Source organism: Alexandromys fortis, unplaced genomic scaffold (assembly GCF_014885135.2).
Source record: "Alexandromys fortis isolate MF-2015 unplaced genomic scaffold, M_Fortis_MF-2015_v1.1 scaffold_14, whole genome shotgun sequence".
NCBI lineage: Eukaryota > Metazoa > Chordata > Mammalia > Rodentia > Cricetidae > Alexandromys > Alexandromys fortis.
Genome location: NW_026067910.1, coordinates 9,863,930 through 9,890,839, shown reverse-complemented (window position 1 = coordinate 9,890,839; position 26,910 = coordinate 9,863,930). Strand labels below are relative to the sequence as shown.

General features: G+C 40.4%; 1 protein-coding gene and 1 pseudogene across 2 annotated transcripts in view; both read right to left on the bottom strand.

Annotated features, from left to right (window-relative positions):
* Nucleotides 1–12,549: 12,549 nt before the first annotated feature.
* Nucleotides 12,550–13,936, bottom strand: LOC126498994 (microtubule-associated proteins 1A/1B light chain 3 beta 2-like; annotated as a pseudogene).
* Nucleotides 13,937–22,867: 8,931 nt separating this feature from the next.
* LOC126499088 (60S ribosomal protein L31-like) overlaps nt 22,868–26,910 on the bottom strand; it is a 78,668-nt gene continuing 74,625 nt past the window's right edge. For both annotated transcript variants that reach the window (XR_007590974.1, XR_007590978.1), the window contains one exon: nt 22,868–23,130. The gene's annotated coding sequence lies outside the window, so the exon portion shown is untranslated. The remainder of the gene's footprint in view (nt 23,131–26,910) is intronic.

The window sequence follows — 26,910 nt, the reverse complement described above, 5'->3', positions numbered from 1 at the left end:
AAGTCAGTCTCTGTGGTGGTGAACATCTTTAATCACAGTACTCAGCAGAGGCAAGAGGACCCTATGAGATAACAGGCAATTAGTGCTACACAGTGAGACCCTGTCTTAAAAGCATAAACAACAATAATTAAAAAATATTTTAGACCTTGGCAATGGTGGCATATAGCTTTAATCTCAGTATTTGAAAGACAGAGGCAGGTATATCTCTGAGTTCGAGGCCAGCCTGCTCTACACAAGGAAACCCTGATATATATTTTAAGACCAACCCATGTTCCATAATGAGATTCTAACTCATGATCAATTATTTAATTAGAAAATATTAACCATCCCATAGATTTTGTGTTTGTCTGGTCTTTGTTTTTCTGCAGCCATACTTTTAAGTTCAATGGGGAAAGTAAAGAATTCAAGGTCATCACTTCTATAACCTTAAAGCTACATGGTAGAGGTAACATCTGCCCTGCTTTAGTCAGACCAGTTCTAAATCCTGGCTCAGGTGTTACTTCACTGGAGTGGTCAGGAAGAGAACAACCACATTTGAGACAGGGCCTTTCTACACAGCCCAGGAAGGTTGACCTGGAACCACATATATGCCTAAGCTAGATTTGAATTCATTCTAATCCTCCAACCTCAGCCGCCCTGGTCTGAGGCAGATGTGCACCACCATGCCTGGCTAGAAAATCTATTTTCAATGTTTAAAAAAAATTCCTCTCATTTGGATCATGTCACAAGATGGCGAAGGACTGGCCCCAAAGATTTATCTCAGCTACCAAGTGAGTAAAGACAAAGCTAAATAAATGAAGTTACAGTTTGTGCCACCAACTTCAAATTTTAAGGGAGCTAAGACACAAGAACAAATTATAATAGATAATAATAGACAGAAAGACAGACAGATATAAGATAGATAGATAGATAGATAGATAGATAGATAGATAGATAGATAATGATAACATATATACATAGTAGATTTTAATACCACTTATTGGAAACCAGGGAGAGCCAGTTTCTGGCACAAATTCAGTTATAAGACTAATTTGTCTGTTGTACAAAGCCAAGAGAATAAAGAGTCGTTTGACCTGATATGACATTGTTGGTCAAATTTTCCCAAGTTCCTACTATTTGTGGGACATTGGTCTGAGAATCTGAACAGAATGTACAGATAGGGATTAAATGCCTTCAAATGTGGATTGAAAGTTTGCCGAGCCAGGCAGATGACAAGCATGGCTTTGTAATCCTAGAAGGGCTTCCTCCCACCCTCTATTCCCTAATCACAGACTGGGAACATGTGTGTGGTGTCACAAAAATGATGGGTGCAAGAACTAATATATGGGAATGAAAGGAACTGCTGTGCTCATGGGCGACTGTATCATGATGGATAAAAAGAGAGGATCAAACAGGGTGAAAAAGAGGTCAGAAGTTCACAGAGTAAAACAGAAAAAAGCAGAAGCATATGGGAACACTAAGGCTTTATTAGTTTTTCTCAAATACAATACTATAGCGGTATTGATGGCAAAACTACAGCAGTTTGGATGGTGACTCTTTCTTTGCACGAGGTCTATGGTCCATCTTCTGATTCCATTCTGAGAAGAGTGAATACAGAGTTTCCATCCTTATGACCAGTGCAGGCAGAAATCCTGCAAAGATGGTTCTGTGTGAGTCCTTACCTTTGGTCTTTGACCACTCCTGGTATCTTGTCATTCAGGGTCAATGTCACTGGTGACCCTGTTAAGTCTGTACCTGTAAACACTTTATCCTCAATGTTTTCTTTGGTAATTCTCTGCACAGATTTCCACCTTGCTCTTTCACTATGAATCCCTGTTGACCCGTGCTGCGCTCAGAGTTGGATTTAGTCTCTCCCCTACAAGATGTGGTGTAGTGGATTAAATGAGAATGTCCCTCATAGGTTCTGTTATTTGAATACTTGGTCCGCATTTGACAGTGCTGGTTGGCTTAAAAGATGTGGCCATGCTGAAGGCAATATGTCACTGAGGACAGGCTTTGAGGGCTTGGCCTCTGGCTCTGCCTAGTGTGTCCTCACTGCTTCCTCCTTTTAGTTTAAGATGTGAGTCCTCAGCTTTTGCTCCAGCCATCGTGTCTGCTGATTGTTGCCATGCTTCTCCATCAGGATAGACTCTTGTCCCTCTGGTACCTGTAAATCAAAGTAAACCTTGTCTTCTCTAAGTTCCTTTAGCTGTAGTGTTTTATCATAGTAATACAGAAGGAACTAGCACAGTGGATTCCTTAGCATCTTCCTCATTTGTGCAGTATAATATAGAGAAGTAAGGAAAATAAGCTGCAGAGAAGATGAAAAAATAAATATAAGCTATGCAAGGCAACCATACTGGGCAACAGGAAGCAATGACAGATCTAAAAAGGACACATGAAGGTGAGACACTATTAATACCCAGAAACCAGTGGGAGGTGGAGTCTAAGACGGTACCAGTGAGTAGAAAGACTGGTACCCACCGCATTGGCTCTTCACTAAGGGTATGTTCAGCTTCTGTTCTCAGGATCTATTTTCCTTTACCTTGTCAGAAATTGCTCCTATTGGAGCTGGAGATGTAGCGTTGAGGTAGACTTGCCTGGTATGCCGAAGGGAGACCCTGAATTGGACTCCCAAAACCACAAACAGAAAAAGAGGCTTTCACTAAAATTTATTAAAACTACCAAGTAAACTGGGTATATTAATTTATGCCTGTAATTCCCATATCCAAAAAACTGAGACAGAAGGTTTGCTTGAGTTTGAGACCAGTATGAGATACACAGAGAATTTGACTCCAGACAGGATACATGCCAAGACACTGTCTCAGTGGGGAGGGGAGTAAATATATCAAGTGAAAGAGAAATAACCACATATAGTTTAAGAACAAGAGAAATATGATCTCTTTACGTTCTTTCTCTACTTTCTTTCTCGCACTCTCCTCTTCCTTTTTACCGTCATTTTCTTTCTCAACAGGAACTAATTATATGGTTCAGGCCGACCTTCTGAACTCACAACCCTGATGTCTCAAGTGCTGGGACCACAGGCATAAGCTACCACAGCTGGCAGTACGCTTTTTTAATGATTATTTTAGTTAGCATACAAAATCATGAGTTTTGTTATGACGTTTTCATATGAATCACTGTTGTCCACTCATATTTGCCACTCTATTTTTGCTTCCCTTGTCTCCCCTTTTCACTCCTAACTGAAACATGGTTTATAAGGACCCACAGAATAAGATAGAACAATATCTTACTCATTGCAGGCCACACAGTATTCATTGTAGCTATTCATCTCTTCCTTGGTAGCTTAAACATGACTACCAATAATATATAAACAAACGGCACGTGGCTGTGTATTAAGAAAGTTTTATTTACAAAAACAAGCAGCCAGTGGACTCCTCATGGGCTAACTCTTAGATTAGTGTGTGGGTTTTTAATCAGATGTTATCATGTATGTAACCCAGATTTGTTAATCAAACATTAACGAAATATGTTTCAGTATATTTGTATTTCATTAGCTACTCACTAATCTGTTAAAATGTAAATTTTATGAGGGTAAAGTCTTTACTTTGTCTACCATTTTCCTTCTAGGGCCTACACATAGTAGATAATATGCAAATATATTTCATAAATGAATAAATCAAACTATTTTCCATTCAGCAATGTCTTCACTATATGAAAGTTAATGAAGAATCTTTCCCAGAAAGTTTCACTCAGAAACTCGAGAGTGATTTGTTTTCCTAGTAAAATTTCTAGAAGTTGTTTTATTTTGTCTACCTGTCCTAACTAAATAAATGTCCTGTCCAAACATCTCCGCCATGCCCATTAGAGAAATGATAAATCATCTATGTTTTAAGTCAACACTTGCATTCCTTAAATTTTCTTGACCAGGTGAAGTGTCATTTCTTTGTCTTTGAATTTCCTCTTTATTCACAGTGTAAAACCACACCCTCCGTGCCCTGTACTGCTTGTTCTTTGCATTTCTTTTGTAACAATCAGTGCTAATTCTTTCTGAGGCTGCAGAGATTTTTTTTTTTAATTTTTGCCTGTCACACCTGCAGAACAGATAGAATGAAAAGGGAAGTTCATATTCATCAGCATTTCAAACAAGTGAGCCTAGGACTACAGTAATCGCCTAAGTAATGAGGTATGGCCAGGGTGTTTTACCCACTATCCCACCTTTTCTGAGCATCACACTAGCTCCTGACTTTCCAGAGGTCTATTGTCCAACTCGCCACTGGGCTGCAATATTATGACAGAGTCCAGGCTAGGAATAGGAGCTATTTCATGGGTTCGTGCACAGATGTCTGCATGGCAGTAGGGGAAAGAGGTGTTCAGCAAAGTCTCAGGACACACAGGCTGGATAGTCCCCTATGAGGTAGGCAGAGAAAACTCCAAGTCCACACAGTTTGTAGACACTGGATCTGTGTGTTCCTTGTCCATGGTCCCCACACTTACTCAGCATTGCTGGGTCTACTGCAAACTCCATTTCTTCATAAGCAAATGCTCTACTACACTTCATCCAGTGCGTGTACATATACATACATACATACATACACACACAAACACATAACAAACACATACACACATGAACACATACACACACAAACAAATACACAAACACATACATGCATGAACACATACATACACATAAACACATGCACACACAAACATACACACAAACACATACATACATGAACACATACACATACGTACACACAAACACATGTACACATACACACAAAACACATACACACACGAACACATACATATACGTACACACAAACACATACACACAAAACACATACACACACGAACACATACATACACACACATATATACACACAAACATATACACACACAGCAGTTTTAAAGCATAGTGTAGAAAGTATAATGGCAAAGCTGGGCGATGGTGGCGCACGCCTTTAATCCCAGCTCTCGGGAGGCAGAGGCAGGCAGATCTCTGTGAGTTCGAGACCAGCCTGGTCTACAGAGCTAGTTCCAGGACAGGCTCCAAAGCCACAGAGAAACCCTGTCTCGAAAAACCAAAAAAAAATAAAAAATAAAAAAAAAAGAAAGTATAATGGCATAGGTCTGATCCCAGTGTCACTGAGGCAAGACAGCAGCACACTTAAGACCAATCTAGGCTACATGATGAAACCCTATCTCAAAACAAAAGACAAAAATCAAAGAAGAAGGAAAGAGGAAGAGGAGAAAGAAAGAAAGAAAGAAAGAAAGAAAGAAAGAAAGAAAGAAAGAAAGAAAGAAAGAAAAAGAATGAATTGAGGGAGGGAAGGAAAAGAGAGAAAGACCTATTTTCTTCTCCCAGGCTACAAAACTGATTCTGTTGCCAGAAAAAAAGGTCAAGCACAAAAATAAAAAAAAAAGATTCAGTATTCCATATTCAAAAGGAAACCACCAACCTTCCCATGACCAAAGGGCCTTACAGATCCATGTTTCTTGTCTCACTGACCTCTCTCAGCCTCTGCCCTCTACTCAGAATGCTAGTGAGCTCTGCCTTCTGAATTTTCTTCAAAAATGTCAATAAACATTCTCACCTCAGGGTTTCCTATCACCCATAACCTTTGCTTAGGATTCCTTTCCCCAGACAAACAATCTTTTAGCTTTTTACTCAAAAGCTATTTCTTAGCAGAAGCTTCCCTTGCCATTTTACTCAAAATTATAGGTTTTTCTAGTGTTACATGTTCTTGTTCCAGCATTTCCTCCCAGCTAATATCTCTTTATCATATTTATTTTATATTGCTGACAGTCAATCCCCTCCTCCAGAATGTAATGACCATGAAGGTCAGGTTTCCTCTGCTACTCAGTCCCTGAAAAGGGTCTAACACATAGAAACACATACATTTATTGAATGAATGAATGAGTGAGTGAATGAATGAATGAATGTTTTTATTTTTTGAAAAGAAAGAGCAATTATGTTGAAACAAGGGAGATACAATGGTTTAAAAGTATGATCTCTGGTGATGTTTATTATGCTCAGTCTAGAGTCACCTTTCCATTTTAGAGATAACGTGACAACAGCGATTATGAAAATATAACCAGAAGTTTCTATGTGATAGCCACATATTCATTTCCTATGACAATTTGTACACAGGCTATCTATGCAAATGAGGTCACTTATATGTAACTGACAGGCATTTCCTTACCCTCTGATATGAACTGACAAGACATCACACATGATTGGTTAGCGAAATCCGTACATGATTATATATGATAACCTGACTCAGCCTAGAGACAGTGCTGATCATCTAACAAGGAGATTGGTAAGAATTCTATCTGCATAGGCCTTTTATGTTTGCCATTCCTGTATACGAGGTCTCTCAAACCACTTAATAATTTTTAGGCTTTTAACACAGTCATTTGGAAAGTGGAGGGATGTTTTGTAACAACAGTGTCTCAGGGGACACAGACTCAACTACCTTGGGATTTTGCTGTGACGAAACTTTGCCTCAAGTTCTCAAGGTTGTGTTCAGCTGTGCCACAGCTTCAAGGACTTGCGAGCGGCTCTTGGAAACAGTTGCTCAACAAGCGCTTTGATTTTTGGAATATAGCTATCTCTGTCCTTCTAGAAGATTTGAAAACCAGCACAAGTGTCCTTCAATTTGAACTTCGGCATGGCACCAAAGTAAGTGAGCAAAATAATTAAGCAAACCCTCTTCTTTAAATGCATGAGAATCAATTCCCCAACATTTGGGACTAGCCAAGCTTTGTTCATAGAATGCATCAACAAAGCTATATGCACTTTCTTATTGTGATCACAGATTTGTGTAGATCGTATTTTCTTACTTACTCCTAACCCCTACTACCTCCACACACAGGTTTTCATGTGCATCTACGGCATTAGCCATAGGAGCATGGGTGATACAAAAGACGTTGCAATCAGTAGTAAAGTCCTACCAATGAAGGAGTGGCAGCTTGCAAGAGGCATCTCATTGAAGAACTCCCACCTCAGTTGTATTAGTCAGATCTCTCTAAATGAAAAGAACTGATAGAATGGACAGACACACACATATACACACACGCACACACACACACACACACTGAAATGGATGGATTAGAATAGCTCACAGATTGTAGTCCACGTAGCCCAAAAATGGTGATGGAAAGGCTGAGACTCCACTAGTTGATCCATCAACAAGGATAGATGTCTCAGCTGGATTCATCTGAAACTAGGGTCCTGGAGGATTCCTGAAGAGGTGTTGGTCTTCAGTTTGTGTCAGAATCCTGAAGATGTTGGATTTAATACCAGCCATGACAACAGGATAGACAAACTTATCAGTGAGAGGGCAAGCTTGTCCTTATATATGGGCTTCCATCTAGATTTAGGCTGGGTCTTCTTTCAAATAATCTAGAAAATTCCTCACTGGATTCACTTGGGCTTTAATTGGGTTTAGTTCTAGTTGTAGTTAACAACCAAGATTAACTACCAGAGCAGTCAAATTTTATCTCTTACATGCTTTTGTACATAAAACCAAGTGTAACTGGAAAAGGAGACCCTGCTGGCGAGAATCTCAGGTGTGTAAGCATTATAGCTTGGAAGGAAAGGTATTATAGCAGTCGGGAGCCAAGGAAGACTACAAAGTCACACCACACAACAAACCTCATACAAGAGATTTATTTGGAGGGAAAAACCAGGTTGCATGAACAAGAAACAGCAGAAAACTGAGCAGGAGACAGGATTTATATATAGCTTTTCTTGGAGATAGGGTGGGGCAAAACTTTTCAGGGTGAAGATTGGTGGGATTTCAAGTCCAGAGCTTGGGGGCAGGGTCCAGTTGTTAGGGCAGTTAGTGTTCTGAGAGTGGAAGCTGGCAGTTGGAGGTACTCAGGGAAAGGACCTGGCCACTGGTGTGACTTTGTGCCTTGAGGGGCTTACATGGTGAGTGTCTACTGGCCCTGTCTCTGCTCTTTCTTTGAGGAAGTGTGTGCAGTCACAGTACCACAGACACTGTGCTGTTTTGCTTATTTCTGAACCATGACTGACTAGCATCAAGGTCTTCTTAGGTCATACCATAGCTGCTCTGCTTCAGGATGACAACTATCATATTGTGACCAGAAGAAATAAATCTTCTAAAATAATTTAGCTACACTAGATATATAACTTTTTAATGATTATCTTTTTAAGTGTTGGTGTAGGGTGAAGGGGGACAAGGATAAATTGCCCTGCCCCTGACTGGACCTGAGACCTGGGGGGTAAAAAAAACACTCTAACCCTGACTTGACCCCAGGACCAGGACTCGAAATCCCCCCAATTCCTGAGATTGTCCCAGTGCCAAGCTGCAGAATATCACCAATTCCTGAGTACGAAACCCCACCAATCCCTGAACTTGCCACAGAGTCTGGCTATAAAAATCCACCAATCACAAGCCACCCTGGAGTGCTCAATTCCCCACCCCCTCCAGAAATTCTATATAAGGCCTGTACCCTGTTCAGTTTGCTATTGTTTCTCATTCTAGAGGCAGGCACCCTCCTGGATTCTTCCTCTCCAATAAATCTCTTGGAGGTTTGTTGAACAGTGTGACATTTTCACTGTAGCTGAGACCAACTATAACAACTTTTACAGGAGCTGAGCACTTCCACTGGGAAAACTTTCCCCAAACTGAGCAGAGCTGTAACACTTCTCCAGAGAAGACCAGAACAGAGCCCAGCAGAGCTGTAACAACTTCTCTGAGAAGTCCTCCTCTGTTGGGGTAGAGTAGTTAACTTTACAGTGCGGAAACCTTTCTTTCTCTTTCTTTCTTTCTTTCTTTCTTTCTTTCTTCCTTCCTTCCTTCCTTCCTTCCTTTTTTCCTTCCTTTCTTTTTTTCCTCATTGTGATTGATGTGGGAAGGCCCAGCTCACTAATCTACACGTCTTTTAATCCAGGGCTCTAGAGATAAAAGCAGAAGTATCTCTATGAGTTCAAGGCTAACCTGTTCTACAGAGAGATTCACAGACCAGCCAAGGCTGTGTGGTGAGACCTTGTCTGAGAAAAAAATAGAAAGAGATAAGAGCATTGCCTGCTCTTCCAAAGGTCCTGAGTTCAATTCCCAGCAACCACCTGGTGGCTCACAACCATCTGTAATGAGGTCTAATGCCCTCTTCTGGCCTACAGGCTTACATGTAAACAGAATATTGTATACATAATAAATAAATAAATATTTTAAAAAATAGAAAAGTTCAGGGGCAAGCTGGCAGTGGAGCACACACCTTTAATCACAGCACTCAGGAGGTAGGCAGATCTCTGTGAATTCAAGGACAGCCTGGTCTATAAGAGCTAGTTTCAAAGCTACAGAGAAACCCTGTCTTGAAAAACCAAAAAGAAGAAGGAGGAGGAGGAGGAGGAGGAGGAGGAGGAGGAGGAGGAGGAGGAGGAGGAGGAGGAGGAGGAGGAGGAGGAGGAAGAAGAAGAAGAAGAAGAAGAAGAAGAAGAACAACAACAACAACAACAACAACAACAACAACAACAACAACAACAACTTTGGGGGCAAACATTATCTTGGAGATTAAAAATAAGTACAATTTTAAGAGTATCTCAAGGTGCAGGAAGAAGACTCAGCTCATCAACTGCTTAGAGAACCTCAGCTTGCTCTGCAGCACCCAGGTTAAAAAGCTGTGCGTACTGTGCAGGGAGACGCACACACTTCAATGGAGCTTTCCGGCCAGGCAGCCTGCCTGAATCTAGGAGCTCCTGGTTCAGTGACAAACCCTGCCTCAAAAATTGAGTGGAGACAGAAGAAATGAAACTGGCTGCATACACTTAAAATCTGTGCTGTTAGCCATGCTGGAGAGGCGCCTCAGATGTTAAGAACACTTTCTGCTCTGCAGAGGATCTGAGTAGGATTCCAAGCACCCATTCTGGTGGTTCATCCTACCTGCAAGTCTAGTTCCAGGGAGATCTAATACCTTTACCCTTTAAAGATGATAAATAAACAATGATGTGGAGAGCAATTGAAAATGACATTCCACTTTGACCTGTGTCTCACAACCATACATGCACATACACCTAAATGCTGCGTGTGTCCATACACATAACAGTTTCTCAACAGACCCAGTGGAAGTTAAAGCTCACAAAATCTTCAGCAGAGTAAAAAAGAGTTCAAGAAGAATGACATGAAAGCCACAGGGCAGTCTGTAAGCTACAGTCAATCACGGGTGTCTGTAGAAAGTGGAGAAGGAAACCTATCAGTGAATAGTTAAAAACAGATGAAATGTTGCGGGATACACCTTCAACGCCAGTGAGATGAAGTCAGGAGGAGCCAGAGCTAGTCTGGGTTACGGAGAAATTTTGTAGCCAGGCTAGGCTACCTGACCTCATGTCTAATATAGAACGGAAAGAATGATTCAAACAAATCCTCAGAATGAAAGTTCAGGAATTTCCAGGCACAAAGTTAAGTGCTTACACCACATTCTAAGTTAGCTTGAGCTATGTAGTAAATTTGAGGCCAACCTGGGCCACAAAGTGAGATCCAGTCTCAAAAACCAGAAGAAAAACAGAATAACAGAATGAAGAAGACAGTGTGGAAAAAGAGAAGAGAGATGGGGGAGGGGGAGGGAAGGAGAGGGTAGGCAGGGTGAGTGGGAAGGGAGGAGGAAAAATGAGGAAGGGAAGTTTTACGTTTTTTGCATTTATTTATTTATTTATTTATTTATTTATTTATTTATTTATTTTGAGACGGGATTTCTCAACAGAGTCCTGGCTGTACTGGAACTTGTTTTGTAGACCAGGCTGGTGTCAAACTCACAGAGATCCACCTGCTTCTGCCTCCCTAGTGCTAGAATTAAAGTCATGTGCCACCACTGCTTGGCAAGTTTTACAAATTTTAAAAAGATAATTGAAGCATTTGAAAGCAAGGCAGAATGGCTCCTAGCTGTAATCCCAGTATTCAGGAGGCTGAAGCAGGTGGATTGTCATGAGTTCAAGACAAGTCTATACTTCACAGTGAATTTAGGACAGCCTAGAATACAGAGTGAGACTCTGACCAAAAAAAAAAAAATAAGTAAAAATTAAAAATGAAAATTTTTATGCATAAAAGGATAACCTTTGAGAGTCAGCTCTGTCCTTCCACCATGGATTCTGGGGTGAAACTCAAGTTGTCAGGCTTGAGAAACAAGTGTTTGTATCCACTGAGTACCTTGCCAACTTTTTTCCCCTTTGAGACAGCTCTCATGTAACCCATGTGGCTTCAAATTTACACCTTCTTCATCATCCTGCCGCTGACTCCAACGAAGTGAGATTAGAAGCATATGTGCCTTGGCTTCATATTTAATCTTCTAAAAAAAAAAGTCCACTGTAGATGTGATTCGCTTAAATTAGAAAACCAATCAGCAAAAATGGGGTGTAGGAAGCAAAGCCTGACTAGGATGTGAAAAGGGGTCCTCGAGAGACAGAAAGAGCATCTTAGATCTTAACTGTGTGTGAGGTACACCGGGGTGAAAAACAGCTCTCCCAGACTAGTGGGCCGCTGACAAGCCCCAGTGTGCTTGGCAACACCTGTGCTTTAAATTACTAGAAAGAACAAAGAAAACCAATCAAACATAGAATGTGACAGTTATGAATTACCAAGAGGAAGTAGAAACAGCCTTTTAACTGTCATAACCCTGTAGGCAGTGATCTAGCATATGTTGATTCAAGAAACAGTAGCATATAATTAAAGAAGGTGGGGAACAACAAGAAAGCAAATAAGACAGTTGGGATTGAAGAATGGCCACTGGGTGAACAGGGACACCTCAATCCTTGCCTGAACATCGGGAAAGAAAGTCCACGGTGGAAATAACAGGAAGAAGCAATATAAATAATCCAATTTTTAGATATAGGAGCCAATAAATAATCAACTCAAAAGAATAAAAGGTGTTTTCCTCAAATAAAGGAAAATGAGAATGGGAACGAAGGAAACAGTGGCTTTATAAAACTCACGTGTTGGGGCCTGAGCGATGCTCACTGGCTAAGAGGGCTTTGCGGCTGGTTCTTCCAGAGCATCCACAGTCAGTTTTTTACACACGCATCAGGCAACTCATAATTCTCCGTAATCCAGCTTCAGAGGAGCTAAGGCTGCCTTCTGGTCTCCGAGGACACTCGTATACATGCGGCACACACACACACACACCTATAAAAAAATAAACCTTAAAGAAATTCAGATTTTTTTTAAATTAATTTACATGCTTAAGAAGAAAAGTAAATTGTAAAATGTTTGTATATTTTAAAGGCATAACACATATTATGTGATCAATAGGATTAGATGATAGATAGATATATAGATAGATAATAGCAAGGTTACTGCTGTTAAGAAAAGTATTATATCCATCCTGTCACGTCTTTCCCCCTTTTATTTTATATTTACTGTTTGTTTTTGTTTGGCGACTTGGGAGGCGAAGTGTTTTCCTTTTCAATTTCTAAAGTTTTAAGGCAAGACAGACAAGTTTTCAATCCGAATGCCTTCTCGTGGAGCTCAGTTCCTGACTAATCCCAAGTTTTCGGCCACCCTAGATGGGGTCCTACGTCCTGACCTCCAGTTTTCTCCTTGATAACACGTTATCTCCAGTATTAATACGTTAGACACTGGTCCAGTCTTACACAGCCAGAATCGTCTTGAATGTCTCCTAGGAGGCGCACATCATGTCCAGGAAGCAATCTTCATCTTCTCACTCTGGTACTGCTCCAAGACAGTCGTGCGTGGTGCACATGCTCACCAGGATGTGCTGGTTCACCAGGAGGAAGAAAGCTCGGTTAGGGTTGAGCTGTGTGCCTTCTAGTTATCTTGATAAACTTGCTCAGGTTGATGCAATCAGATACAAGGAACTTGGTTTTGTCCCGGACAGGCAGCTGCCTCTCACCCTTGTATGGCTGTATTATCCTCAGGATCTTGGTGGAGCGCTGCTCTCGGATGAGCTGGATATCTTCCACTCTTTTGTTGGAGTCTTCCACACTGCTTGAAGGTTTTCTCCAACCGCAAGGCACGAGGGTTCGACTTGGTGCTCCTCCCTCCTGCAACTGCCACTTCCCCGGCTTCTTAGGCTTCTTCGAGTGTTTTGCCTGCATATTTGAGTACCGCAGACATGCAGTGTCTGCGGAGACCAGAAGGGGGCTCCAGATTCCCTCAGCCTGTAGTTACAGACCACTGCGTGCTGTCCTGGCAGTGCTGAGAACTGAACCCAGGTTGTGTTAAAAAAAAAAAAAAAGAAAAGAAAAAGAAAACAGGCAGTGCTCTTTTTCACGGAGCCATTTTTCCACCTCATGTGGTTTTGTTTTTTATTGTCTGTTGACTTACGGCAAGGGCATCTAAAAATCTATTTAGCACGAGTCAATTTAATTTTTTTAAATAATATTTATTTATTTATTTTGTGTGCCTGTGTGTTCATGTCTGTGTTTGTATGTGTGCCTGTGTATGTGTGAGCGTATGAGAGCATCACAGATTCACACGTGTCAATGTATACATACAGAGAACAAAGAAAAACCTACAACTGGAGTCAGCTCCCTCCTTTTGCTCACTGTGTGGATCCCGAGGGGTCTGTCCAGCTTACCATCGAGCACCTTCCTGTTGAGCCTTCTCCTTGGCCAATGGAGTTCTGAATTTTACTGCTCTTTATGGTGCTTTGAATGAAAAATGTCTCCCATAGGCTCCAGTATTTAAGCAATGGGCTCCCAGTTGGGGGTTGTCTTAGTTACTGTTCTATTCCTGATAATATACACTAAGAGCAAGGCAACCTACAGAAGAACGCCTTTGACTGGGGGCCTGTTTATAGTTTCTACGGATGAGTCCATGATCATCACAGCAAGCAGCCTGGTGGCAGGCAGGCAAGGATGGCGCTGAAGCAGCAGCTGAGAATTTACACCTTATCCACAAACCTGAGGCGGAGAGAACAAGACTGAACCAGGGTGTTTTTTTGAAACCTCAAAGCCCACTGACACACCTCCTCCAACGAGGCCACTCCTCCTGATCCTCCCGAAACAGTCCATCACCGCGAGCCAACCGTTTGAATGTACAAACCTGGGAGGGGGGTACTCTCAGTCTAACCACGATGGTGGTGCTGTTGGGAGCGGTGGTACAGCTTGGCTAGGAGAAATACAGCACCAAGGCAGGCTTCCGGCTTGTGATCAAAAATGTGATTTCTCAGCTTCCCGTTCTTACCCCCATGCTTGCTGTTTGTTGCAGTATTGCCATCCTATCATAAAGATTATGTCTCTGGGGCCATCAGCCAAAATAATTCTCTCTTCCTTAAATTGCCTTTGGTCATGCTTTATTACAGGAGCAGAAAGGGTTTCAGGTGTCTTTTGAAAACACCACATTTGCACATCAAGAAGTCAAAAACTTGTGGAACCATTTGTAATTACAAGCTAGTTACAATTATAAAAGTGCTGCTTCTGAGTAAGCTCACATTTGAAGTTCCACATTGGCAAGGAAAGAGGAGGGACAGATACCATTTACCCCCGCAGTGATGAAGATGACAACCTATACAAATCAAACAAGAAAGAGCAAAATGAAAAAGAATGTATGTAGAGAAAATGCAAATACCCTCCACCCCCCCGTGGGGGGAGGGAGTAGGGAAGTGGAAACCTTGTGTCTACAAATATATCAAAAACATAACTTTATATTTCAAAACAATCTAAAGATATTCGGAAAATAATATGACTTGAAATCCAACGTTCTGGCTTAAATTAGAGAAATCAGAACGGATGTGGCAGAACATAGGAAAGAATGAGATTCAGGCATGAAAGATTGATGATCCAATACAGAAGTGGTTACAAGAGGGGAACTTGAAATGAAACGCACTTTGTAGGACATACATTTTTCTCCACAATCGAAGGACATAGATTATTAAAAGGTAAAAATAAACAAGGGGAAATGGACTCAAAGAAAAATGACAAACACTGTAGGCAGCGAGACTATGACATGCCCAAGAGCTCCTTACCAAGGACACCACGCCAAGAGAAAACGCTGAAGTATAATTCAGGAACTTCCACAGTAAAAAAAGAGGTGGAGCTGAATTGGAAGAGGGCATTTCATAGCTAGGAACATCTGTCTAGGACAGCCAATGCCAGCCCTGAAAACCTCAAGGATTTTAGAGAAGTAATGTAAGAAGGGGAGGATTCGACTTTGAGGCCACAATTCAACAGATGTTGACGCTATCAGAAAAGCGTGTTTAAGGTGTTCACGAGAACCAAATGAGTCAAGGGTTTGATGGCCCAAAAAATTGAAATCCAACTGAGAAAACCAAAACCAAAAACCAAAACCAGACAAGCAGGCAAGTGTGTGTCTTCCTGGCGAATTTATTAAAGGCATCAGGAACGCAAGTGATTAGATGGGACGCTGTGTAATATTCTTAAACCACAGAATGGGAGGGGACTACCAAAAATACTGTCAGTGGTCCTCAATTACTGAATCAGGTAACAGGAAATCTACCAAATCTTTCATTTGGGTTTCTCCTAACTATTCCTTGAATAGGATACCACAAATGTAGAAATATTCTGATCCTTTGTCTAAATAGAGTTATAACTTATCATACAAAGGACTTGTCATAGCCTTCTATATACAAAATACCCCCAAATATTATTAGCTCTGGTCCTAGGCAATCTAACATTGAGCAAAGTCTCTATTTCAAATCATAGATTCCTTTTTGCATGAAATTATTTAAAAGAATGTTTTTCATTAAAATTTTGGCTTTTAAAATAACTTAAATTAGGTTTTAATAAGCATCAAAGATTGGTTTGTGTCAGAACAAAATCCAATAAAAACTCTGAAGAATGTTTTCATGAAACAGCATTTTGATTCTGTTTGAAATACTAACAATGAGAAGCATTTAAATTGTTGGCATTCTGACCGTTTATTTCTTTGTTTTATTGTGCCTGTTAATTTTCTTAATAACAGATTATAATAGCCCCTAGTGTGTGTAAAACAAATGTGCTACAATCCATCCTAGCTCTATTCCATATGCTTCCCTGAGTCAGCTCTGTTTGAAGCAAGCTGACCCACTCGGACTGCAGTTCATATGTGCCTCCAAGCACGTTCACAGTTTGGCTGGATTTGCCTACAGAAAATGAATCACACGATCCTCAAGTCTTTGGCTCTCTCCACCTTATCGAGTTTGTTTTCTATGGAGCTTAAACTTCTCTCCCATGGAGATTCTAAATAGAAGGAAGATAGATAGGCCTTTGCCCAGAGCACGTTTTAATTGACACTCTGAGCCAAAAGTAGGTAGGATGTTTGACTTCAACATAAACTATTTTAGCCAATTCATTCCTGAACATCCCAATTTAACAGTCGAATCAAGCTAGTAACGTATACACACCATCATGGGGAAACATGTGCTTCTTCAGTACTGAAAATTTTAGAGAAAGTGTAATTAATGTAAGAGGGCAAGGCCTTGTGTAAGAAATTGATTCATCTGTCAACTTCTTGAACTAACGATTTCAAACATTATGAGTGAGGATGTCCCAGTGTGATGGTGTCCTACATTTCCAAGGGGATGTGTGTCCATTAAAAGGTGGAATTTGTAAGTAGACAGTATTTCTAAGACTTACTGGAAATCTTTGCTGACAAGTTTGTAACTGTTTATTCAAGGGAGTCAGAGGAATGCATCCTAATTAAGAAAGGAAGAAAGAAAGTAAATACTTCCAAAATTATGGTAAGCAAATTTCCCATCACAGTCTTGTACAATGAAAATATAGGAGCTGAAAAATTGGTGGTGTAGGTCCGAATACCAGCAAGGTGGGATGCTGAGGCAGGAGAATCACCAGGTTCAAGGTCTTTCTGTACTACAGAGTAAGTTCAAAGACATGCTGAACAACTTACTGAGTCTCAAAATAAAAAGGGAGCTGGGTGCCAAGAGAAAAAAAAAAGAAAGAACTGGGGTGTCATTAAAGACAGGGTGCTTGAAGCATGGGAGAACCATAGTAGAACAGATCCTGATACTTCAGAACAAAGAGAAAGAGGGAGAGAAGGAGAGAGGGAGGGAGGGAAGGAGGGAGGGAGAAAGGGAGGGAAGAGGGAAATGGAGGGAAAGAGAAAGGACCGGACAGAAGGAGGAAAGGAAAGGAGGAAGGGAGGGAGGGAGGGAAGAAGGGAGGGAGAAAGGAAAGGAGGAAGGGAGGGAGGGAGGGAAGAAGGGAGGGAGAAGGGAAAGGGAGTGGAGGGAGGGAGAAAGGAAGGGGACAGAATGAGGAAGGGGCGAGAGAGGGAGGGAGGGAGGTTAAAAAACGAGGTTTAAAGGAAATATTTGGAAAATGAGCAATAACAGGGCTTGGTGGCTCACATCTACAATTCCAGCATTTGGGAAACTGAGCCACAAGGACCACAACCTCAGGACAGCCTAGCAGAGACTCTGCCAAACAACAACAACCAAAAAAGGTAAGGGTCCCCACTTGAGAACCAGAATAAGCACCCTAATTATTATAAGAAATATTTCTCCTGAACAACATAAAAAACAGCTATCTGATGCAAAGTGATATAAAGGGGTGGGAAGAGCAGCCCCGTGTTCTAACCCATTTAAAGAAAACTAAACACAGACTCTCATGGGGTAAATATAACACATTTGTTACAGGCACCGGGAGATTTTAGCTAACATAGCAATTTAACTCGCTCTTCCCTCTTCAAATGTTATAATTTTCAGCAGTTGAAAGCCAGAAAAAGGCTTCTCTATTTTTAGTGTTAGTATTTCATATAAAAACATTTTCTATGCTCCAGAGAGACATTTGGATCTGATATTGCAGTCACCTGAAAATTCTAAGTGTTGGGAAACAAGGGAAAATATTTCTGGATCTAAAGCAATTATATCCCCATGAGAATCTACAATCCGTTTCCCCAGAATTCTGACAGTTTCTGCTAAGGGAAGCTGGGTCCAGGTCTGCCTTGCTGCCACAAATGGTTCACCTCGCTGAGCCAGATAGTTCTTGTGAATTTTGCAATGTGCCACTGTTGTTTGATTACTACCAAAACAGGCTTCATTTGAGCACATTAGAAGCAGTTTGGCATTTTGGGTGGAGCAGAGTTTAAAGGAAACAGTGAGGTTATCTCCTCCGTGACACATTCAACTGGCCACTCCCAAGTAATTCCAACCTTCAGAACGGCCACATTTCCAGCCGCAGACAGTGAGTGAATTTACTTTGCGGATGTGTTATTCACAGCTATGACCGTGTTTAAAAACTTTAATTAATGAATTACTTTTTTAAAACCCACAAAGCTAGCCGTATTTTCTCAGCCCCCCCTTTTTTTAAAGGGGAAGGTTTGCATAATTCTTTCAAACTGCGCATAAGGGAAAATCATTTATGGAAACACATGGTCTTTAGACACATTATGAAAAATTTAACAAAAATTCAATCTGCTGGTCAACTTATTTCCCATTTATATTTTTTGCAGGCTGGTCATTGTTTTTTTTTTTTTTTTTGCTAACAAAAACATATGCGTTCTTTGTATGTGTCATGTTGTCATATTTATGTGTGTATTTATATAATACACACACATATGTATATATCCATGTAGCGGCGGAATGACTAAATCAAGCTAACATATGCATTATTAACACTCATGTCATTTGATGTGGTAGGTGGTAAGAATATGTAAAATCTACTTCCCTGTTGATTTTAACATAGCAATACATTTTGATTAACTATCATCTGCTGGTCCGATTTAAATGGAAAAATAAAGAGTGGAAATTAAAATCTGCATTCCCAGAAGTTAACAAGACTGTACTCTCCATGTCGCTTCCAGGCTCGGCTCTCTCCTGCATCTATGGTACCCAGCACCGCACAAGGTCTCTTCTAGCAGAATTCCCTGATGAGTGCTGCAGGGTAGCGATGGTAATCACCAAAAAACGTCAACGAAAGGAAGCATTTCCTGTGTTTGAACACAAGCCTTGATTTACAATATTAGTGTTCCCAATTGAACGAGCAATCTTCAAACTGATGTTCCGAAAGGAAGAAGCAAACCTGCTCAAAAACATTGATTCTCCCATTTCCTGCAGGTTAAATCTAGACTTCAACATGAGCAAAGGCTCTCCTTTGCATCTTCCGTGCACCTTTGGCCAAACTGCCACATTTTTTCCATGTCTTGCTTGAAATTGTCTCCTTTCTTTATTTTTCTTTCTTTCTTTCTTTCTTTCTTTCTTTCTTTCTTTCTTTCTTTCTTTCTTTCTTTCTTTCTTTCTGTCTGTCTGTCTGTCTTTCTGTCTTTCTGTTTGTTTATTTGTTTGTTTGATTGTTGAGACAGGGTTTCCCTGTACAGTCCTAGCTGTCCTGGAACTCACTCTGTAGACCCCATTGGCCTCGAACCCACAAACCTGCTTCGAGTTCCAAATTCTGGCATTAAAGTCATGCCCATGATTACCCGCGAAATTCTCTAGTTGTTTCTTATCACCCTGCCGCCCTGCAGGAAACTAGGAGTGTGCTTTTGTTGTTGTTAGGATTTGGTTTTTTGGTTCTGAGACAGGGTCTCAAGTAGCTCAGACTGGCCTAGAATTCATAAGGAAGACCCTGAACCTGATTCTTCTGCCTCCACTCTTGGGGACTAGAATTACAGGTGTGTGTCACTATCTGATTTATTGTGCTTGGGACTGGGCTTAAAGCATGCTAAACTAGCATCCTACCAAGTGCAATAACCCCCAGGGCTCTTGCTGATGGACTGGTTCAGGCTTTGGAGTCTCAGAGCAGTGTTACTCTCTCTGGACCTCTTTGTTACACTGGTTCCCCACTTTGTATAGCACCCTGCCCTCATCTTTCTGGTACAATTCAGTAAAAACTTTATCATGGATTTGATAAAGGTCTCCTCCTCAACTAAATAGTGAGGCTCTCATGGAACAAAGACTTAGCTTTTACAAATATTTGGGCACCAAAACTAAGTACAGCTCCTGAAGCATGGTAGATATTTATTTAACCATTTCTAAGAACACAAGCAAGTGTGGAGTATGTGTGTGTGTGTGTGTATGTATGTATGTACTGTGTACGTGTGGAGTATATGTGTATATATGTGGAATGTGTGTATGCATGTGTATATGTGTGTAATGTGTGTATGTTTGTGTTTATGTTTGTGTGCGTGTGTGTGTGTGTGTGTGTAGTAAGAAGATTGTACTGCTCCTTTTATCATACCAAGACAAAAAGAAAAAAGAATTTCTAGATAAAGCTTAAAAGGTAATTTCCTTAATATAAAATAAATTTACATTTGATAACACAAATTCCCTCAGAAACAATGAAAATTGTACATCCATTATTGAACTTTAGTGTGGTCAAGGTAATTCCTGAGCTGCTGAAACAGCTCAGCTAGTAAAGGGGTATGTTGCCAAACCTGAAGATCTGACTTCTATCCCAGAGACCCACATGGTAGAAGGAGAGAACAGACTCCCACACACTGTGCTCTGACCTCCATATACATGCTTTAGCATGCATAACTCTGTGCACACACTGGATACATACATAGACACATATGTGCATAGATAGGTAAAATATGACAGAAAACTTTGAAATAATTCTTGCTATACACCAAGATTCCTTAAATTATCATAAGTACCATCGAAAGCGAGATTAAACTGCAGAGGCAAATATTCCCAGTGTTTTAATCCGTAACAAAATGACATGCGGCTCAGTTAACTCCTCATGGGAACTTAATTTGTTAAAAGGAGTTGGAGCAGCACACGGTGGTCCAGTTGAAGACACTGTGTCTGCTGTCCTCAAATGTCTTAGAAAAATAAAGTTTTCCACAAGGAGGCTGTCCTCTCTTTCCAGACACAGCATGCTACCTCAGCTGAGAAATGACATCATTTGTGGACACCCAGCAGGAGGGTCCTGAGGACAGTGTAATACAGACCAGGCTAATGAGAATACTTGGTTAATGAAAAAAATCAAAGGCTAAAGTCTCAAGCTGACAAAAATACCAGTGCTGTCATGACTTAACTATAAATTATTTGTGTCTACCCCCCATGTTAATTAATTGTTGCTTAATAGACCACAGATGTGTCAAAGGGCTCTTTTCTGAAAACTGGCAAAGTCAGTGGAAGGTGTCTATAAATTAAAAGAAACCCATGCAGCTAAAAGTATTTTGCTTTCTTTGCCTAAGCTCTGTAGTGAGTCTGACCTCGGACTTTAATGTTGTGTTATGAAGGGAATTTTCACAAGACTATAACTTGTGAGACAAAATAACTTGACAAGGTAACAGACCTTGCTAACATATCACGTCTAAGTCAACCTAAATGAAAAGCAAAACTCCCCTATGAACTGCACTAGGTCAAACCTGTGATTTGAACGGGCTGCCAAAATACAAAGGTATTTATGCGTCTTTGATGGAAATTTAAATCTCTTAAGTCAACTGATTTGACTTGCTAAGGAAATTGTTCTACTTGGTTGAGAATGGTCCCAATGATGTGCATGCTTAAATTGTCAGTGTGGCTACAGATGAGAAGTGGGGGGGGGGGATGTAGGCTCAAAATTGAGCCAGGGTACGAGAAACTCAGCAACATGGTGGTTGAAAGCCATGGGTGAAAATGAGGAAACCAAGGGTTCCAGCCTGCCTCCTGTGTACATTACTACAGTGAAACTCAGTTTCCATGTCAGTGAGTCAACCTACTCACAAAATCTATAATTGATTCTTTCTTTTGTGGATCTGGTTCTCATTGCAGAAAGCATGATTTGTTGGCTAAAGATGAATGCAGAAGAAACGAGCCAGAGAACCCACCAGAAAGAGAGGTCTGCTTGTATCTGAGTACCAGTTGGTGTACTTCAGTTCACATATTTGGTATCTTTCAATGCCATTCCAGGTGAAAGGAATTTATTGAAGTATTTTTAAATGAGCAGAGATACAGTTTTCCTTAGTTATGATAAAAGATAAAGTAGTTATAAATATTTTAACTGTAATTCTTGCTTAATAACCGTTTTGTTATATGTAATTTTACTATGTTAAAGTTAAAACCTTCTTTTTTATTTAAACAGAAAAGGGGAGGTGATGTGGGTTTCCCTTCTGTATGCTGGGATTACCATTAATGGATAAAGAAACTGTTTTGAGTCTATAGCAGGGCAGAACTTAGCTAGGTTGAGAAAACTAAACTGAATGCTGGGAGACAGAAGGGCAGAGTGGAGAGAAGCCATGTAGCCCCACCGGAAACAGACCTAGAACTTTATCCATTAAGCCACAGTCTAGTGATGATACACAGATTAATGGAGATGGGCTAAAAATAAGATGTAAGAGCTAGCCAATAAGAAGCTAGAGCTTATAGGCCAAGCAGTAATTTAATTAATATAGTTTCTGTGTGATTATTTCGGGTCTGAGCTGCTGAGCAGCCGGGAACCAACAAGCGGCCTCCTCACAACATTGGTCAAATAAATAGATTAGATTTTTGGCTTGGCTTTTTTTTTTTTTTGCCACTGTTGTTTTGTTTGTTTGTTTGTTTGTTTGTTTGTTTTATTTTTTGAGACAGGGTTTCTCTGTGTAGCCTTGGCTGTCCTGGAACTCACTCTATAGACCAAGCTGGGCTTGAACTCACAGAGATATACCTGCCTCTGCACCAAGTGCTAGAATTAAAGGACTGCACCACCATCACCTGGTTAATAGATTAGATTTTTATCTGAGAAAACAGCTCCCACCTTTTAATCCAGTAAATGTTCAATCGACCCACTGTTTAGTATCATCAACTTTCTGATTATCTCTGTCCCTCATCAGCCAATGGTAATTGTGACACTGGTGGTGCCCCTCTTTGGATGCCATGTCTAGACTAATCCTCCCTCACAGCAAATGTATACACCAGAGCACGTGTTTATCCTGAGAGAACTAGCACAGAAAAGGAAAAAGAATCTGTTACCATTCAATAGTATCTTCCTCCCACTGTGGTAGCAATCACATAAAATAGTCTCAAGAGTAAGAAATTTCAGAATATAAAGCAAAACATTTTCTTCATATAAATTCTCCTTTATTTCAATGCTTTTCCTAAAACACGTGAGCAAGAGAAGATGTTTGGCAGTCAGCATATCTTATCTCTGCACACATGTTATGGCTGTTAGCTCCGTGTTTTTTGTGGGACTCCTAACAGTGGAAGCGAGTGGGTCTCCGATCCTTGCCCGCTCTTGGGACTCTTTTCCTTCTCTCAGGTTGCCTTGTCCATCCTCGACTTTTGCCTTGTCTTATTGTGTCCTGTTTTGTCGTGTTTGGTTGTTGTCCCTGGAAGGCCCGCTCTTTTCTGAAGGGAAAGAGAGTAGATATGAGGGAGAAGAGATGTGGAAGGAGATGGAAGAAATAAAGGGAGGGGATACTATGGTCAGAATGTATTATATGAGAGAAGAGTCTATTTTCAATAAAAAAATAAATAAATAAATTTAATAAAACTTTTAGAGAGAGAGGAGAAGCATTTTACAAGTATTTTTCCATGAATTAATCTCATCATGCCAGCACTTGCCACTGGTATATTAAAATCATGCCAAAGACCAAATTTAAAGAGCGTCCTTCTCATGGTTCTGCCACTTAAAATACAAGCTTCTTCATGAATAAAGTAGTAAGTTAAATGACCTATAGCGCTCTATCTTCCATTTCCAAATCTGTGCAACAATTATTGTTGCATGCAACATCTTATTTAAACTCGAACTGCCATGATCACTTTTGTTATCTGGTGCCTAGTGCAGGCTAGACCACAGAAACCCTTCAATAAGTGACCCAGCCATGGTCTTAAAGTTTCTATTTTGTAGTTCAGTGGTGGAACACTTGATGAAAATATTTAGTCTTGAGTTCAACCTTAGCACTGAAGAAATAAAATTGTCATTGTCATTTAATTTTTTTTTATTTCTGCTTTGAGATTATAAGAATAAAACTATTTTCTCTTCAGCAGCCACATCCTATCAGGTCAAAATGCAGAAGTTCTTATAACACAATATTCAAAAAGATATAGAAAAAAGTAATTTTTCTCACATTGTTGTGCAGTTTTACTCCCCAAAATACAATTAGGTTTACTTTTGGGGTTACTTCTTTTTAGTTTTTTTAGACAGGATCTCACTTTGTAAGATCCCTCACTGAGCTAGAACTCACTGTGTACACTTTGAACTGCCCTTTTATTTGTGGAAGTTTTCCTCGTACTGAGGTTAGAAGCAGGCACCACCATGCCTAGTTTTATTTATTTATTTAGAGTCAAGGTCTCATTAAGTAGCCTAGGTTGGCCTCAAATCTACCATCCAACTTCCTCAGCCCGAGTTCTAGAATTAGATGCAGATGTGCCACCATATCCAATTTGAAGATACCTATTTTCAAGGTAATATATATAAATATATATATTTTCAAGGTATATATATATATATGATAGATCGGTGGGTAAAGGCTCCTGCTGGCAAACTGGCAAGTTTAGTTTAATCTCCAAGATTTACGTGGTGGAAGGAGAGAAATGTCTTCCAAAAATGGTCGTCCGACCTTTGAGACACAAACCATGCCACACATTCACATACCAACACTAAATAAATAAATGTATATTAAAATTTTGAAAATAGAGAGGCACACAAATACTGTAAGTTGTAAAATCAGCAACATAGAGTATATAGTTCTGCTCGTAAAATATTCTCCTTCCTAAACCAGCAATAAAGCACTCATCCCCCCAGTCCTACCCCCACTTCCACAGGAGAACAAAGTTGTGAGGAAAAGGTATATAGAAATCTTCATAACAAACAATGCAGTTGCAACAGAAAATAAAAAGATTGACGTCACAATGAGCAAAACCTTGGCTGAAGACAACTGTCTTATTCTTACATGGCTGTACTGGAAACAATATTGTCTCTACTGTCCGACAGACCTGGATTTAAATTCTGTGATGGCTCTGTATTAGTCGCATGGCCTCAGGTAAATAACTAGGTCTCTGGGCCCCTTTCCACTTCAAAAGTAATGCTAAGTAACGGCATATATGTCATCCTGAGGACTGCATGGGGTATTTCTTGGTTGTCGTGTCTCACACAGAACCCTATTTTCCACTGCTTGAAGGTCATACACTTAGCTTCTCCCATGGTCATTTTTTTAAAGAGAAATGAGCAATACCACAGTAAAAACCCACTGGAGTAAGATTCCCCATGATGGCATTCACCTAGTCAAGCAAAACCCAGTGGAAAATGCCATCGGAATCACATCCTTGGCTCCTGGAAATCCAGCCAGCCCACAGCAGAGTTTCACAGCTGGACTCCATCCCAACCCCCAGCAGTAACTTGAAGCTTGACTGTTTTATAGTTTTTCACTAGTCACTATATAATGGGGTTCTCCTTTGTAAAACAAATAGCATGTAGTTTCTGGGTGAAATAATTCCACACTTCTAGAAGAAAGAGAGAGAGAGAGAGAGAGAGAGAGAGAGAGAGAGAGAGAAAGAGAGAAAGGGAAAAAAAGAGAATACTTTTGATATACTTTGTTTTGCCAAAACACGTACAATTAAAATGTATTTTAGGACCATGACATTCTGAGCCATGCCTGTAATGCCTGTACCTGAGAGGTAGTCTGGGACTTTAAAAACAGTCCTGGAAACATGACACCCTGTCTCAGAAGTGTAAAAATCTGCAAGACTTATTGACCTTTAATCCCAGCACTCAGGAGGCAGAAGCAAAGGAACCTCATGGTCAGCCTGGTCTACACACAGAGTTCCAGTCCAGTCAGGAATACATAGTGAGATCCTGGCTACAAATAAATGAGTAAACAAAGAAATAAACAGTTTAGGGGCTGGAAAGGTAGCTCACTTACTGCTCTTCTAGAGGACCTACAGTCTAACACAACATAGGTTGACTCACCACAGACTATAACTCCAGCTTCAGGGGTCTTATGTCTCTGACCTTTACAGTCACTTGTACTCCCATGAATAGACACATACACACACACACACACACACAATTGAAAGTAAAAAGTTTTTTTAATTAAAAAAAAATAAAAATCTAAATGGCCTTTTGGAGCAAAATATCTTGAATAATAGAATAATGCAGTTTGCCTAGGGATTTCTGATTTACTGTATCTATTGGGAGTCTGACCAGAAAACTCACCTGTGAGAGCACATGTGTATAGAACTCTACCTTAAGTTAATTAATCTTTTGGTGTAAGGGCTTTGGGGCTCACTGACAAGCCACACATCTCATTGTCCTATACTGCACCATTCCTTTGATACTAATTTTTCAAGGACATTTAGTTCTTTCAACATAAAGATATCAATAATAAAAAAAAAAAAAGATGAACCAAAAACATCCACTAACGCAAAATCTGACTCTGTCATCAGTAAGGAACAAGAACCTACAGAAAACTCTCTTCTTTTCAAGCCAAGGCCTTGAAGGAAACGGGACAAACATGCTGAGACACCCTTGAAATAAGAACAGATGTGCCGAGCTTGCAAGGCCCAGATAGCACATTGCTTTCCATAAATGCTGCAGAACTGGGCCAGTGTCTGTGCTAACACAGACGGGAGCAGTGAAAGCTGCAGTGTTAAGAAACAATTCATAATGTGTGTGATAAGGCTGGTCAAGACACGCTGCATGACCTGTGCACGACAAGTGTCTACACTTGCATCTGGTTCAGGGTCAAGAAAAATAAGCATCGAGCCAAATGCAATCTCATTTTCACATCCTTGTTAATTACTCAGCATAGAAATTGAACACACACACACACACACATATATTATGTACATCGTTAGAAATTTTTTAAAAAATTTATTTAAGAAAATACTGAAGAGGGAAGATTTAAGAAACACATGTGAAGATGTTGACTAGTTATGGCCTATGGAAAGCAACCTGGTGGGGTTCGGTTTAGTTCTTGTTTTGATTTCTTCTTTGTTTTGAGACAGGGTCTTATGTAGCTTTAGCTTGCTTCAGATTCTCTAGTGCTGCAAAAGGACACTGAACTCTTGCTTCTGCCTCCCGAATACTAGAATTACAGATTTGTGTTGGCATGCATGGATTTTTATTTTGTTTTATTTGGGGGATAAGGTTTGTCACTGTAGCCCAGGCTAGCCAGGAACTCAGCT